The 14,334-nt window shown below is 35.7% G+C and overlaps 1 non-coding gene across 1 annotated transcript; it reads left to right on the top strand.

The window, feature by feature from the left end:
- The first annotated feature begins 892 nt into the window (after positions 1 to 892).
- Positions 893 to 999, top strand: LOC141662721 (small nucleolar RNA R71). Its single transcript, XR_012550820.1, has one exon. It is a non-coding gene; the product is annotated as a small nucleolar RNA R71 (small nucleolar RNA).
- The last annotated feature ends 13,335 nt before the right edge of the window (positions 1,000 to 14,334 follow it).

Here is a 14,334-nt window from a genome sequence, read left to right as displayed (position 1 = left end):
TCTTAGTTCCACTTTCGCTTCCTTCTGCACATCTTCCTCAGCTAAAACTTCTGATTCTAGAACTTGAGATTTTTCAGGGCTTGCAATCGTCCCAGACCTTAATGTAATTTCCTTAACCTACTCTTCGACTTCCCTCTTGCCTGGAACTTCTGTATCACTAGAAAGCGTTCCTGGTAGTCGATTCAATAAGGCATTAGCAATTTGTCCTATCTGGTTCTTCAGAGTCTTGATAGAAATAGCCTGGCTTTGGCATATAAGAGCCTGGTTTTTGCACATAAGCCTCAACTCCTCCAATTCAGATTTTTCATTCGAAGATTGACCTGCATCATGAGTTTGTTGTTGAAGTTGGAGTTGTTGTCTTGGTGCAAATTTTTGCTGAAAACCAGGAGGGTTGAATTGTTTTGCTCCAAGCTGCTTGAATGGCTGTTGCATCACATTCTGATTGTTGCTCCATCTGAAGTTAGGATAATTTCAGTTGTCAGGATGATAAGTGTCTGGAACTGGTTTCTGCGATCTCTGAAAGTTGCTCCCAAACTGAGTTGATTCACTAGATATAGTGCAATGCTCCGTCGCATGCGAACCTGCACATAGCTCAAAAACACTGGTTATCTGATTAACACCATAGTTAGCCAAAAAATTGATCTTCATAGACAACTCCTTTAGTTGAGCAGTGATAGCCGTATCTGTATCCACTTGAAGAACTCCTGCTACCTTGCCCTGTGGCAATCTCTGAGTTGGATACTGATATTCATTAGCACTCATCAGTTCAATTAGATCATAATCTTCCTCATAGCTCTTTTCCCATAATGCTCCACCTGATGCTGCATCGAGCATGGGTCTTGACTGTGCTCTCAAACCATTATAGAAGCAATTGATGATCATCCAATCAGGCATGCCATGATGAGGACACTTCCTAAGCAACTCCTTGTAGCGCTCCCAAGATTCACATAGAGTTTCTCTCGATTGCTGCATAAATTAAGTAATAGCATTCCTGATTGCAGCTGTCTTTGCCATAAGGAAGAATTTAGTGAGAAATTTTTGAGCAAGATCTTCCCAAGTAGTAATCGAACCAGCCGGTAGAGAGTGTAACCAGCTCTTAGCCTTGTCCCTCAAAGAGAATGGGAATAGTCTCAGCTTCACAGCATCTTCAGAAACACCGTTGAACTTGAAGGTGTCGCATATCTCAATGAAATCCCTAATGTGCATATTGGGATCTTCCTTTGGAGAACCCCTAAACTGGATTGAATTTTGCACCCATTGAATAATGCCAGGCTTGATCTCAAAGTTATTAGTTGTGATAGCTGGCCTAACAATGTTAGATTGAATGTCATTGATCTTGGGTTTAGAAAAATCCATCAAGGCTTTCGTTCATGCTGTTGGATCTCCCATTGTAACGAGTACCTGAAACACAAACAAATAAACCGTGAAAGTAAAAGAATCCGAGTCAGTGAACTTTAATGACCACTAATGACAAGCACATAAACTAAAAATTAACAACACTGAGTCCCCGGCAGCGGCGCCAAAAACTTGTTAGGGCGAAAACACGCGCTAATATTCACGCAAGTATACTTCGCAAGTAGTATAAGATATAAATCAGATTCGTTCCCCCGGAGACTTGTTTAGGTTAAGTTCAATTTATGCAACAATGTATGGTTATCGCTCAATGCTAAGACAAATAACAAATTGGGTTTTGATTAAACTATGAGATTATACTAAATAGCATTAACTAAGAGAATTGAGGCTGAATTACTATATATGACAAACACGGGATTCTAACTTCATTACTACTTCATTCAAAGTCATTGTTCTCAACCTTAGCATGTGATGGTGATGACACTAATCAGATAACATGAAACTAGTAAATACCAACTTTCGTTGTACGAATACCCTACTACCAAGCATCCACAAAAGAGATATAAGTTGAATAGACACCAATTATGCTTAATCCTTATATGTCTATAAGAATTGAAAACATAACGGTTTAATGCGCAAGTTATCTATCGTGATTATATAGGGCAAGTAAGATGGTTAAAATTACCTACGAATCATGCATAAAAATAACACATGAACCTATGCTAGCATGGCAAGTTCTAAACCTCTATATTCATAAGTAAATCCGTTAGAACCCCACGATAACGATTAGTTCATAACCGAACTCATCGTCACCATGGGTTCCAATGAAAACATGATATAAAAGAATATAAGAGTACTAGGGTTCAAGAACAAATCGAAAACAAGCATTCAAGTATCACCTAAATCAAAGAAAATAAAAATCTTCTTCTCCGTAACCTTCTCGTGCTCTCTAGGTTTTCTTATTGCTCTCACAGGTCTCCTTGTTGTTAAAAACGTCTTTTTATTGGTATATATAGGCCCCGGATGATCTGGACCCTCAAAATCATCAAATTCTAATAAAATCATGATTCTGGGGCAAAAAGGGCGGCGCGGCCGCGCTGGTTTTGGGGGCGGCCGCGCTGGTTTTGGCAGAAAGTCAGCGCGGGCGCGCTGGTTTCTGGGGCGGCTGCGCCTGACTTCTGTAATTTTCTGCTGATTCTTCTTTTGGCCATATCTTGAGTTCTACTCGTCAGAATTAGGCGATTCAACTGCCCACGCGAAGCTAACAAGATTCTCTACAACTTGATAATGACCTAGGCTTCCAGTTCTGATCCTTTTTTCAGAATATTTCCTTGAAAAGCTCCTTTCTTCATTTAACTGATGCCTGAAATGTAATAACACAAAAATACATCAAAAATACCAACAACTTGAGTCCAAAACACCAACTTAAGCCTGAAATGAAGCGTTCCAAGTAGATATAAAATCCACTTATCATTCATTTTGAGAAATAAAGTACATATCGAGAAGTCAGTTTAAATTACTCTTTTAGAGAACTCAAACTTGACTTATCGAGATGTCAAATAAATACCCAGTTTGTCCTAAAGGTGGACTGAACTAATTCTAACTTTTATTTAAATAAATTTAAAATAAAGTTAGACTAGATTTTCCAAAAGTATTTAACCTAAATAATATATTAATTTAAATTATCTCAGTTCTGAGTTATTAATAAGTCAAAAATTGTACTTGTAGAGAACTCTGTGAATAAACACTACTAGAGAACTCTACAAGGACTTATCGATAAGTCATTTTTAAGCCTATCGGGAAGTCACTCAAAAAGTCAGTGAATGTACTTGTCGAGGACTCACTCGAGAAGTCTAAAAATGACTTGTCGAGAAGTCAATTTTTACTTATCGAGAACTCAGTTCTCTATATGCTTTTTGGTTTATGTAATTCTGCCTTGTGTTAATTTTACATATTAAGAATGTAAATTAACAACTGAGTAGTTTAATTAGAGTTTGAAAAATTCCAAGTTGAATTTGAATTTGAAATACAAATATGGAGAGAATTCTGAAATATTTATAATTCATATTTCAGTTAACTTCCAATAAAATCAAATTAATATTGATTTACTGGAGATTAATCTGCTGCAAAACATTAGCTGAGTTCTTGCCTTAGGATGAAGAGTTAAGCATTCCGATTTCACCTACAAGTCTAGTGAAAGTTGCTTCATCCAAAGGTTTAGTAAAAATGTCAGCCAATTGTTTTTCAGTTGGTACAAAAATGAGCTCAATGGTACCATTTGTAGCATGTTCTCTAATAAAATGGTACCTAACATCAATGTGCTTTGTCCTGTATTGATTAACTGGATTAGCTACTATAGATATAGCACTAGTATTGTCACATATAATAGGAATTTTATGTAACACTAGGCCATAATCCATTAGCTTATTTCTAATCCAAAGCACTTGAGCACAACAACTTCCTGCAGCTATGTATTCAGCTTCAGCTGTAGAAGTTGATACAGATTGTTGTTTCTTGCTATACCAGGATACAAGTCTTTGTCCAAGAAATTGACAACTTCCACGGGAACTCTTTTTGCCAACCCTACATCCAGCAAAATCTGCATCTGTGTAACCAACAGCTTCAAAAATAGTTCCCTTAGGATACCATAATCCTAAGTTTGGAGTTCCCTTCAAGTATCTGAAAATCCTCTTTACAACCATCAAATGTGATTCTTTTGGATTGGCTTGAAATCTTGCACATAGACATGTTGCAAACATGATATCTGGTCTACTTGCTGCTAAATAAAGCAATGATCCAATCATCCCTCTATAGCTTGAAATATCTACACTCTTTCCCTTCTTATCTTCATCTAACTTTATTGCAGTAGACATAGGTGTAGATGCAGGTGAACAATCAATCATTCCAAACTTTTTCAATAGATCCTTGACATATTTAGTTTGGCTGATGAAGATACCATCACTTCTTTGATTGACTCGAAGTCCAAAAAAGTAACTCAGTTCCCCCATCATACTCATTTCATATTTACTTTGCATAAGCTTGGAGAATCTTTGGCAAAGCTTCTCATTAGTAGAACCAAAGATGATATCATCCACATAAATCTGAACTAGGATCATATCTTCACCATGTTTCTTGTAAAAGAGAGTCTTGTCTATGGTTCCTCTAGTAAAACCATGCTTCAGTAGGAAATCTGATAGTGTGTCATACCAAGCTCTAGGTGCCTGTTTTAGTCCATATAGAGCCTTGAGTAACTTGTACACAAAATTTGGAAATTTTGGATCTTCAAAGTCAGGTGTCTGTTGCACATAAACTTCTTCTTCTAGATCACCATTCAGAAAGGCACTTTTGACATCCATTTGATACACTTTGAAGTTTGAATGTGCAGCAAATGCTAGGAAAATTCTTATAGCTTCAAGTCTTGCAACTGGAGCAAAAGTTTCATATAATAATGCCAATTTTTGGAATTTTTTGAAACATTGATGAATAGTAACTTTGCTGACTATGTTGATTAAGGAAAATTATCAGACCACACTATATAGGAATACTTTTATGAAAATTCTGAGATCGTATTGGTGTTCAATAAAGTAAATGAGTGTATGTAAAGGTCGTTAGAATTCGAATCCGGACACTTTGATTTTTCCCGAAAATCCACTAGATACCGAAAGAATTAAGTATAAGGTAACATGATTAAAATGATTTAAATTCAACAATTATAAGAGATGATCATTAAAGGAGTATAAAATATAAAGGAAGGTTTAGGGAAGCCCAAGTAATAAGATCCCGGATATGAGAAAGTGTTTGTCCTAAATTCAATCATGTATGATGAGTTAGGAAGAACTTTCTTGTATTCCTATTTGATTTTATTGATATTAATAAAAGACTTGTTATGTTTTTATTATGGGCTTTATCTATTTAAAGTGTTTTAAATAAGATGTTCCATAGTTTAGAGTAAAGCTTCTAGAATTATAATGAGATTTTAATAGTGAGATCTAGAAAATGATAACTCTAGACTTAAACAGTTCCTGATCATAGGATAACTAATCGAATGTTAGTGGATCCGCAAAGATTGGTACATAGTACATACTATGCTTGCTCCCTTGAGTAGGATGTCTGTTCTCATAGGCATTTATGTGGTGACACTATAGCTAGTATATAGCTGCTTATTAGGGAATAAGTTCACTGAACATGACTCGATAAGTTGAACAACTAATGGAGATTATTCACGTGTCAATAGTTATTCACTAAGTGATAGTTATACAAGTGTCCTTAGACTTGAGATCGCTAAAGTTATCTTATATATAATGAACTGTGCTTTGGTTTAGTCCTTAACCTCAAGGACATCCATTAGGTCTATTTTGGGCATAGGGATTTGTGTATAGAGATAGTTAACGTCAATAGAGGATCTACCCCTTCCAGTATAGGAAGAGAATATCCTATGTTATTCTTAGTATGCAAGTTCTGGAATCTCTGGCCAGAGTTTATGAAATTAGAAAGGAGTTTCCAATTTGCATTAATATGAACTTTGCATTATGAATAAGAACTCATATGATTAAATTTGATAGGCCTGACACGAGATCCATGCCTTGTATTTAATGAGGATATTGTAAGGGTAGAAGGAATTTATTATACGGTAACTAGTCACTGACAGGTTCTTGGTATTCTAAGCAGTGATTCATATTATCCGGATAGTCGCGATATGTTGAGAAGCATCACTCACGATGTAGAATAAATATAATTAATCAGTTAATTATATTTAGTGAATTTTATTATTCATGTAAATAATTAATAAAAGTTTATTATTATTTATTTCTACTACCGGCATAATATTGAACCTATAGGGTCACACCATAAAAGAATATTTTCTTTGATGAAATAATGAGAGAGAGAATTATTTTCTAAATAGTTTAGAAAAAGAAATAATGATTAAAATAGTTCTAATTATTATTAGAGCATTTTATAAAGATAAAATGTGGGGGTTAATATATATATAACGATATATTTTATAACCCTAGGAGAGCCCTATAAATAAAATGAGATGGCTCATTCTATTCACACAATTTTGGTTTTGTGAAAACCCTAGCCTCCATCTTCTTCCTCCCTCTCTCTCTCCCAAAAACTCCATTTTTATAAAAGGTTCATCGAAGAGGATCGTTCTTGGTGGATACCGGTAGAGTGGTTCACATACTGAGGAGCAACTGCTAGCACTCCATTTTTATAAAGCTTCGATTCACAAGATATGGTTACGATTCCTCCGGTTTTCTGTTTTATATGTTTTTCTATATGTGCGATACATGGTTTTTATGGAATAATTGTTATATCACATTTCCGCTCATCCGTAAATTCCTTCGTTGGCATCAGAGCTAGGTTCTGCATATAGAGATTCATATAAAAAATTTCAGATTTTTTTATGCATGTATGGATTTATTATGATTTTTGCAAGTTTATTTAGATTTAATTATGAATTAATTCGAAATAATTTTTGCATGACATTTTGACTACTGATTTGGGTTCTACAAGTGTTGTAGATCATCTAGGTATTTTTTTCATAATTTTGTGATGTGTAGGTTATTTGTTATGAATTTTTTAAAATTGTTTTAGTTAAAAATTCATGAAATAATTATGCATGTGAATAATTATGATTAAAATTTGCACAAGGACCCATGGCTGATCTGGTAATTTTCTGCTACTCCCTGATTTAAGAAATCATATTATTTTGATTTTTATTAATTTATTAATTAAATGTTAATTAATTTATTAATAATAAAATTAAAATAATAAATTAATAAAGAGTTATTAATAAGGGAGTAAAGGGAGTAAAGGAAAAGGGGGTTTCAGTTTTTTTTTGTAACGGTTGTACGCACTAACGGTTGGAAGGAGATGAAAACAAAAAAAAATACTGAACAGCCAACGCAACGGTCGGCCATGCGCGTGACGCTAACGGGGGGGGGGGGTGTTGCGCATTCCGAGAATGCGTTACACCCTGTTGCGCATTTCCGGGATGCGTTACACCCTTTAATGGCTTAAAAGGGTTGTAACGCATTACCATAATGCGTTACAGGGCTTGTAACGCTTTCCTGTAATGCGTTACAGTCCATCTGTCTTTTTAAATTTGATTTTTTGGGAGTTTCGTAACTCCATTTTGGGCGTGCAATATATCGTTGGATTCGTTTTTCCGAGAAGGATCTAATGGAGTGGTCAAATATTTTTTATATAAAAGTTTTGAACTGTTTATATTCCCGAAAGTGTTTTAAAGCATGTTTTAATTGTTTTAATTGCTTTTAAATGCTATAATAAATCCATACATCATTATATCAATGTGTGACATGATATTGCTTGCATGCTTACTTGTTTATTTATTTTTATATATGAGATATATGCCTATGTTTACCATGCGATGATAGATTTAGGTGAACTTAAATCAATATAAGGCGTGCTCTAGAAAACCTAGAATAGGAATCGTTTCTTGCCTTGACAATAATATTATAAATACAATCATGAGATTCTTGTGTTTATGAAACACGTAATTAAATATGAATTTTCAATTTTGAGAGAAAGGATGATTCTGTCAAAAACAGATTTCGATCTGTAAGAAAGGGGTATTAAGTGACGCCTCTTGACAATGCTCCCCGATCTAAAATCATCTGATTATCGATTATTGATTTAAAATATTTAATTTAAAAGGAAGAATCTTTTTATAATATGATTATGATTGTAACATAATATAATCCCTCTAAAATTAAATAATATCAAGTAGTGACTGGCCAATGACACAACGAGCTTGTGTCGGTCATAGCCTTCCAACATGGTAGAAAATTGTTCTTATTTTAAAATCATTATCATTTCGTGCTACAGCCGAGGGCTTTGATTTTGAAATAAGAAATACTTGTCTATTACATAGAGATGTGTACATTGAATTAGAATCTAAAGGTCGTTAGAATTAGAATCTAAAGGTCTTTACGTGTTGCAGTCGTGGGCCGTTGGAAACTGATTCAATTATACGAAATGTTGGGTTAGACTTGACTTAGAATATTGAGTCTGTCGTGCTACAGCCGTGACTCAATTATTCAAGAGTCTAAAGTTTTATTAGGGAATAACATAAGATATAATTGACAAGAGTTGTCTGCCTATTGAACATCATATGACGTTTCGCGCTACAGCCGAGGTTGTGTGATGGAATGTAGGATCCCTATTCCCACTAGCATTATGAATGCTTAATTTTTCACTTAAGGGGGTTGTATAAATTAGATAAACTAGTGGGAGCCACTTATGAATAAAGACCCGATTCATATAGTGTTTTGAAATGAAATTGAAATTTGCTAAATGTTGTTATGTGTTCATCATTTACAGATTTACTATATATGTTATGTCTTCTGCACTATCACTCTGGAGCATACTAGATGCTCACAAGTTGACTGGTCCTAATTTTGCTGATTGGCTTCGAAACTTGAGAATTGTTCTCAAGGTTGAGAAGCTGGAATATGTGCTTGACTCACCTAAGCCTACTGAACCTGCTAACGATGCACATAATGATGAACATGTTGTGTATCGTAAGTGGATAGATGATGCAAATGTTGCTCAATGTATCATGCTAGCTTCCATGAACATTGAGCTACAGAAACAACATGAGCATATGGATGCTCACACTATCCTTATGCATCTACAAGAGTTGTATGATATGGCAGGGAGGACAGCTCGATATGAGATATCAAAGGAGCTGTTCGATTGTAGGATGTCTGAGGGATCATCTATGAATGACCATGTACTTAAGATGATCAATTTGATTGAACATCTTGGACAACTTGGTTTTGCCATGGATGGGGAGCTGGGCCAAGACTTGGTCTTGCAATCACTTTCGGATTCGTTTTCACAGTTTGTTGTGAACTTTCACATGAATAAGCTGGATGTCAGCCTGGCTGAACTCCAAAACATGTTGAAGAATGCGAAATCGAATTTCCCCCTAAGAAGAGCTCTGTTCTTCTAATTGGTGAAGGTTCCAATCCTAAGAAAAGGAAGAAGAACCCTTTCAAGAAGAAGAAAGTGGGTGAAAAAAGCCTGTTCCACCAAAAGCTGAAGACCCCAAGAGCAAAGCTGTTTGCTTTCACTGCAACAAGGTGGGGCACTGGAAGAGGAACTGTAAGGTTTACCTTGCAGAATTGAAGAAGAAGAAGGGTAGTGAGACTACTACTTCTGCTTCAGGTATGTTCATGATTGAAGTGAATATGTCATTAAATCAAATTTCTACTTGGGTATTAGATACCGCCTGTGGTTCTCATATTTGCAATTCGTTGCAGGGACTAAGGAGAAGTATGACTCTTGAGGAAGAGGAGGTGATTCTACGGATGGGAAATGGAGCAAGAGTTGCTGCTGAAGCTGTAGGATCATTTCATTTACATATGCCTACGGGCAAGACTATTATTTTAAATAATTGTTATTTTGTTCCCTCGATTGTGAGAAATATTATTTCTATTCCCATGTTAGACTTGGCTGGATTTTCGTTTGTTATTCAGAATAATAAATGTTCAATTCTTAGAGATAACGTTCTTTATGGAAGTGGTATTTTAAATAATAGTCTATATGTATGTGACGTAGAGCATGATTTACTACAAATTGAACATACTAATAAAAGAAAAAGGGATGATGAAAATCTCACCTTTTTGTGGCACTACAGACTTGGTCATATTAGTGAAAATAGACTGCGGACATTGCATAAGGAAGGGTTACTTGACCCCTTTGATTTTGAATCATATCCTACATGCGAGTCTTGTCTATTGGGTAAAATAACCAAATCTCCATTTAGCGGACATGGAGAGAGGGCTGCAGATTTTCTAGGATTGGTACATACAGATGTATGTGGACCAATGTCTACGCAAGCCATGGGTGGATTTTCATACTTCATTACTTTCATAGATGATCGATCTAGATTCGGATATGTGTATTTGATGAAACACAAGTATGAAGCCTTTGAAAAGTTCAAAGAATATAAGCATGAAGTGGAGAAATAAACCAAACATAGTATTATAACTCTTCGATCAGATCGAGGTGGTGAATATTTGAATGGAGAGTTTCTAGATTATCTCAAAGAAAATGGTATAGTCTCCCAGTGGACTCCTCCATATACTCCACAATGAATGGGGTATCTGAAAGGAGAAATCGAACTTTGTTAGACATGGTTCGGTCCATGATGAGCTATGCGAATCTTCCGGTATTCCTGTGGGGTTATGCATTGGAAACCTCAGCATATTTACTGAATAAGGTGCCTTCCAAATCTGTTCCTCAAACTCCATATGAGATATGGAAAGAAAGGAAACCGAGTCTTAAACACGTTAAGATTTGGGGATGTCCAGCTTATGTCAAGAAAGTTGACCCAGATAACCTGGAATCTCGATCCATAAAATATAGTTTTGTAGGATATCCTAAAGAGACTTTAGGGTATTACTTTTACACCGGTGTTTGTCTCCAGACATGCTACCTTCTTGGAAAAGCAGTTTATCCTTGAAGGAAACAGTGGGAGCAAAATTGAACTTGATGAAGTTCAAGAAGCACAAACTACTACGAATCAAGTGGAAACACCTGTTCAGACTGAACAACCTTCTGTGGAACAGTCCATTCGTAGGTTAGAGAGAGTGTCTCGCCAACCTGAGAGGTATTATGGCCTTGTCATTGAGAATGAAAATGAGTTGTCAATCATTGATGATGACGACCCTATGACCTATAATGAGGCTATGAGTAGTGTTGACTCAGAGAAATGGGAAAGTGCCATGAAATCCGAAATGGAATCTATGTATACCAACCAAGTATGGACTTTGGTTGAAGCACCTGAGGGTGTGAAGCCTATTGAGTGCAAATGGGTATACAAAAAAAAGATTGGAGCAGATGGCCAGGTGGAGACCTATAAGGCTAGGCTCGTGGCAAAAGGATTCAGACAAAGGCAAGGGATTGACTTTGATGAAACTTTTTTGCCTGTAGCCCTGTTAAAATTAATTCGGATTTCGCTTGCGATTGCTGCTTAGTACGACTATGAGATCTGGCAAATGGACGTGAAAACGGCCTTCCTCAATTGGAAACTTGAAGAGGAAGTATATATGACACAGCCAGAGGGTTTTCTTTCCAAGGGAAATGAACACCTAGTGTGTAAGCTGCTACGAACCATATATGGTTTAAATCAAGCTTCTCGTAGATGGAACATCCGTTTTGATGAGACAATCAAAGAGTTTGGTTTTATCAAAAATATAGATGAACCATGTGTCAACAAGAAGGTTAGTGGGAGCGCGGTAACATTTCTTGTATTGTATATGGATGACATACTTCTTATAGGAAATGATATACCGATGTTGCAATCAGTCAAAGTGTGGCTATCGAAGAACTTCACTATGAAGGACTTGGGAGAAGCATCCTACATTCTCGGTATGAAGATCTATAGAGATAGATCTAGAAGAATGATAGGTCTTACCCAGGGTACATACATCCAGAAAGTGCTTAAAAGGTTTAACATGGAAAACTCCAAAAGAGGTCTCATACCGATGAGCCATGGAGTGTCCCTTTTCGAAAAGATGTCTCCTAAGACACCTGAGGAAAGAGAGCGTATGAGTAAGATTACTTATGCTTCAGCAATAGGATCTATCATGTACGCGATGTTATGTACTAGGCCTGATGTTGCTTATTCAATCAGTATGACGAGCAGATATCAGTCCAATTCAGGTGAAGACCACTGGAAAGCAGTGAAGAACATCCTTAAGTACTTGCGAAGGACTAAGGATATTTTTCTTATTTTTGGTGGTGGATCTGAGTTGAAAATAGAGGGTTATACTGACTCTAGTTTTCAATCAGAAAGTGATGATAGTAAATCCATGTCAGGGTACGTGTTTACTCTGAATGGTGGTGCGATTAGTTGGAAGAGTTCCAAACAGTCTACAACGGCTGACTCCACAGTGGAAGCAGAATATATAGCTGCAAGTGAGGCTGCAAAAGAAGCTGTTTGGATGAGGAAATTTGTTTCTGAATTGGGAGTTATTCCTAGCATTGAAGAGCCTATTGTGTTGTATTGTGATAACAACGTAGCAATAGCACAAGCCAAGGAACCTAGGTCTCATAAAAATTCCAAACATGTTTTGCGATGCTTTCATTTGATTAGGGAAATCATTGAAAGAGGAGATGTCAAGATTGAGAGAGTTGACACACATAACAACATAGCAGACCCACTCACAAAGTCATTATCTCAGATTCACTTTGATCGTCATAAAGAAAAGATGGGTATTAGATACCAGGGTGATTGACTTTAGTTCAAGTGGGAGATTGAAAGTGTTTGTCCTAAATCCAATCATGTATGATGAGTTAGGAAGAACTTTCTTATATTCCTATTTGATTTCATTGATATTAATAAAAGACTTGTTATATTTTTAATATGGGCTTTATCTATTTAAAGTGTTTTAAATAAGATGTTCCATAGTTTAGAGTAAAGCTTCTAGAATTATAATGAGATTATAATAGTGAGATCTAGAAGATGATAACTCTAGACTTAAACAGTTCCTGATCATAGGATAACTAATCGGATATTCGTGGATCCACAAAGATTGGTACATACTATGCTTGCTCCCTTGAGGAGGATGTTTGTTCTCATATGCATTTGTGCGGTGACACTATAGCTAGTATGTAGGTGCTTATTAGGGAATAAGTTCACTGAACATGACTCGATAAGTTGAACAACTAATGGAGATTACTCACGTGTCAATAGTTATTCACTAAGTGATAGTTGTACAAGTGTCCTTAGACTTGAGATCGTTAAAGTTATCTTATATATAATGAACTGTGCTTTGGTTTAGTCCTTAGTCTCAAGGACATCCATTAGGTCTATTCTGGGCATAGAGATTTGTGTATAGAGATAGTTAATGTCAATAGAGGATCTACCCCTTCCAGCATAGGAAGAGAATATCCTATGCTATTCTTAGTATGTGAGTTCTAGAATCTCTGGCCAGAGTGTATGAAATTAGAAAGGAGTTTCTAATTTGCATTAATATGAACTTTGCATTATGAATAAGAAATCATATGATTAAATTTGATAGGCCTGACACGAGATCCATGCCTTGTATTTAATCGAGATATTGTAAGGGTAGAAGGAATTCATTGTACGGTAACTAGTCACTGACAGGTTCTTGGTATTCTAAGCAGTGAATTCATATTATCCGGATAAGCGCGATATATTGAGAAGCATCACTCACGATGTAGAATAAATATAATTAATCAGTTAATTATATTTAGTGAATTTTATTATTCATGTAAATAATTAATAAAAGTTTATTATTATTTATTTCTACTACCAGCATAATATTGAACCTAAAGGGTCACACCATAAAAGAATATTTTCTTTGATGAAATAATGAGAGAGAGAATTATTTTCTAAATAGTTTAGAAAAAGAAATAATGATTAAAATAGTTTTAATTATTATTAGAGCATTTTATAAAGATAAAATGTGGGGGTTAATATATATATAAAGATATATTTTATAACCCTAGGAGTGCCCTATAAATAGAATGAGATGGCTCATTTTATTCACGCAATTTTGGTTTTGTGAAAACCCTAGCCTCCATCTTCTTCCTCCCTCTCTCTCTCTTAAAAACTCCATTTTTATAAAAGTTCAGTTTTATAAAAGGTTCATCGAAGAGGATTGTTCTTGGTGGATACCGGTAGAGTGCTTCACACACTGAGGAGCAACTGCTAGCACTCCATTTTTATAAAGCTTTGATTCACAAGGTATGGTTACGATTCCTCCGGTTTTCTGTTTTATATGTTTTTCTATATGTGCGATACATAGTTTTTACGGAATAATTGTTATATCACGTTTCCGCTCATCCGTAAATTTCTTCAATATGGTCCCCCAAATTATTAACCGGAACGAGAGTTAAGAGAACCGTAAAATAAATAAGCGACCAAGAACCAAGCTTGTACAAGAATCCAAGGATTATGACATCATCAAACCACAAGAT

This window comes from Apium graveolens, chromosome 5, assembly GCF_009905375.1.
Source record: "Apium graveolens cultivar Ventura chromosome 5, ASM990537v1, whole genome shotgun sequence".
Classification (NCBI taxonomy): domain Eukaryota; kingdom Viridiplantae; phylum Streptophyta; class Magnoliopsida; order Apiales; family Apiaceae; genus Apium; species Apium graveolens.
The sequence above is the reverse complement of the archived record's forward strand: the minus strand, read 5'-3'. Positions and strand labels throughout refer to the sequence as shown.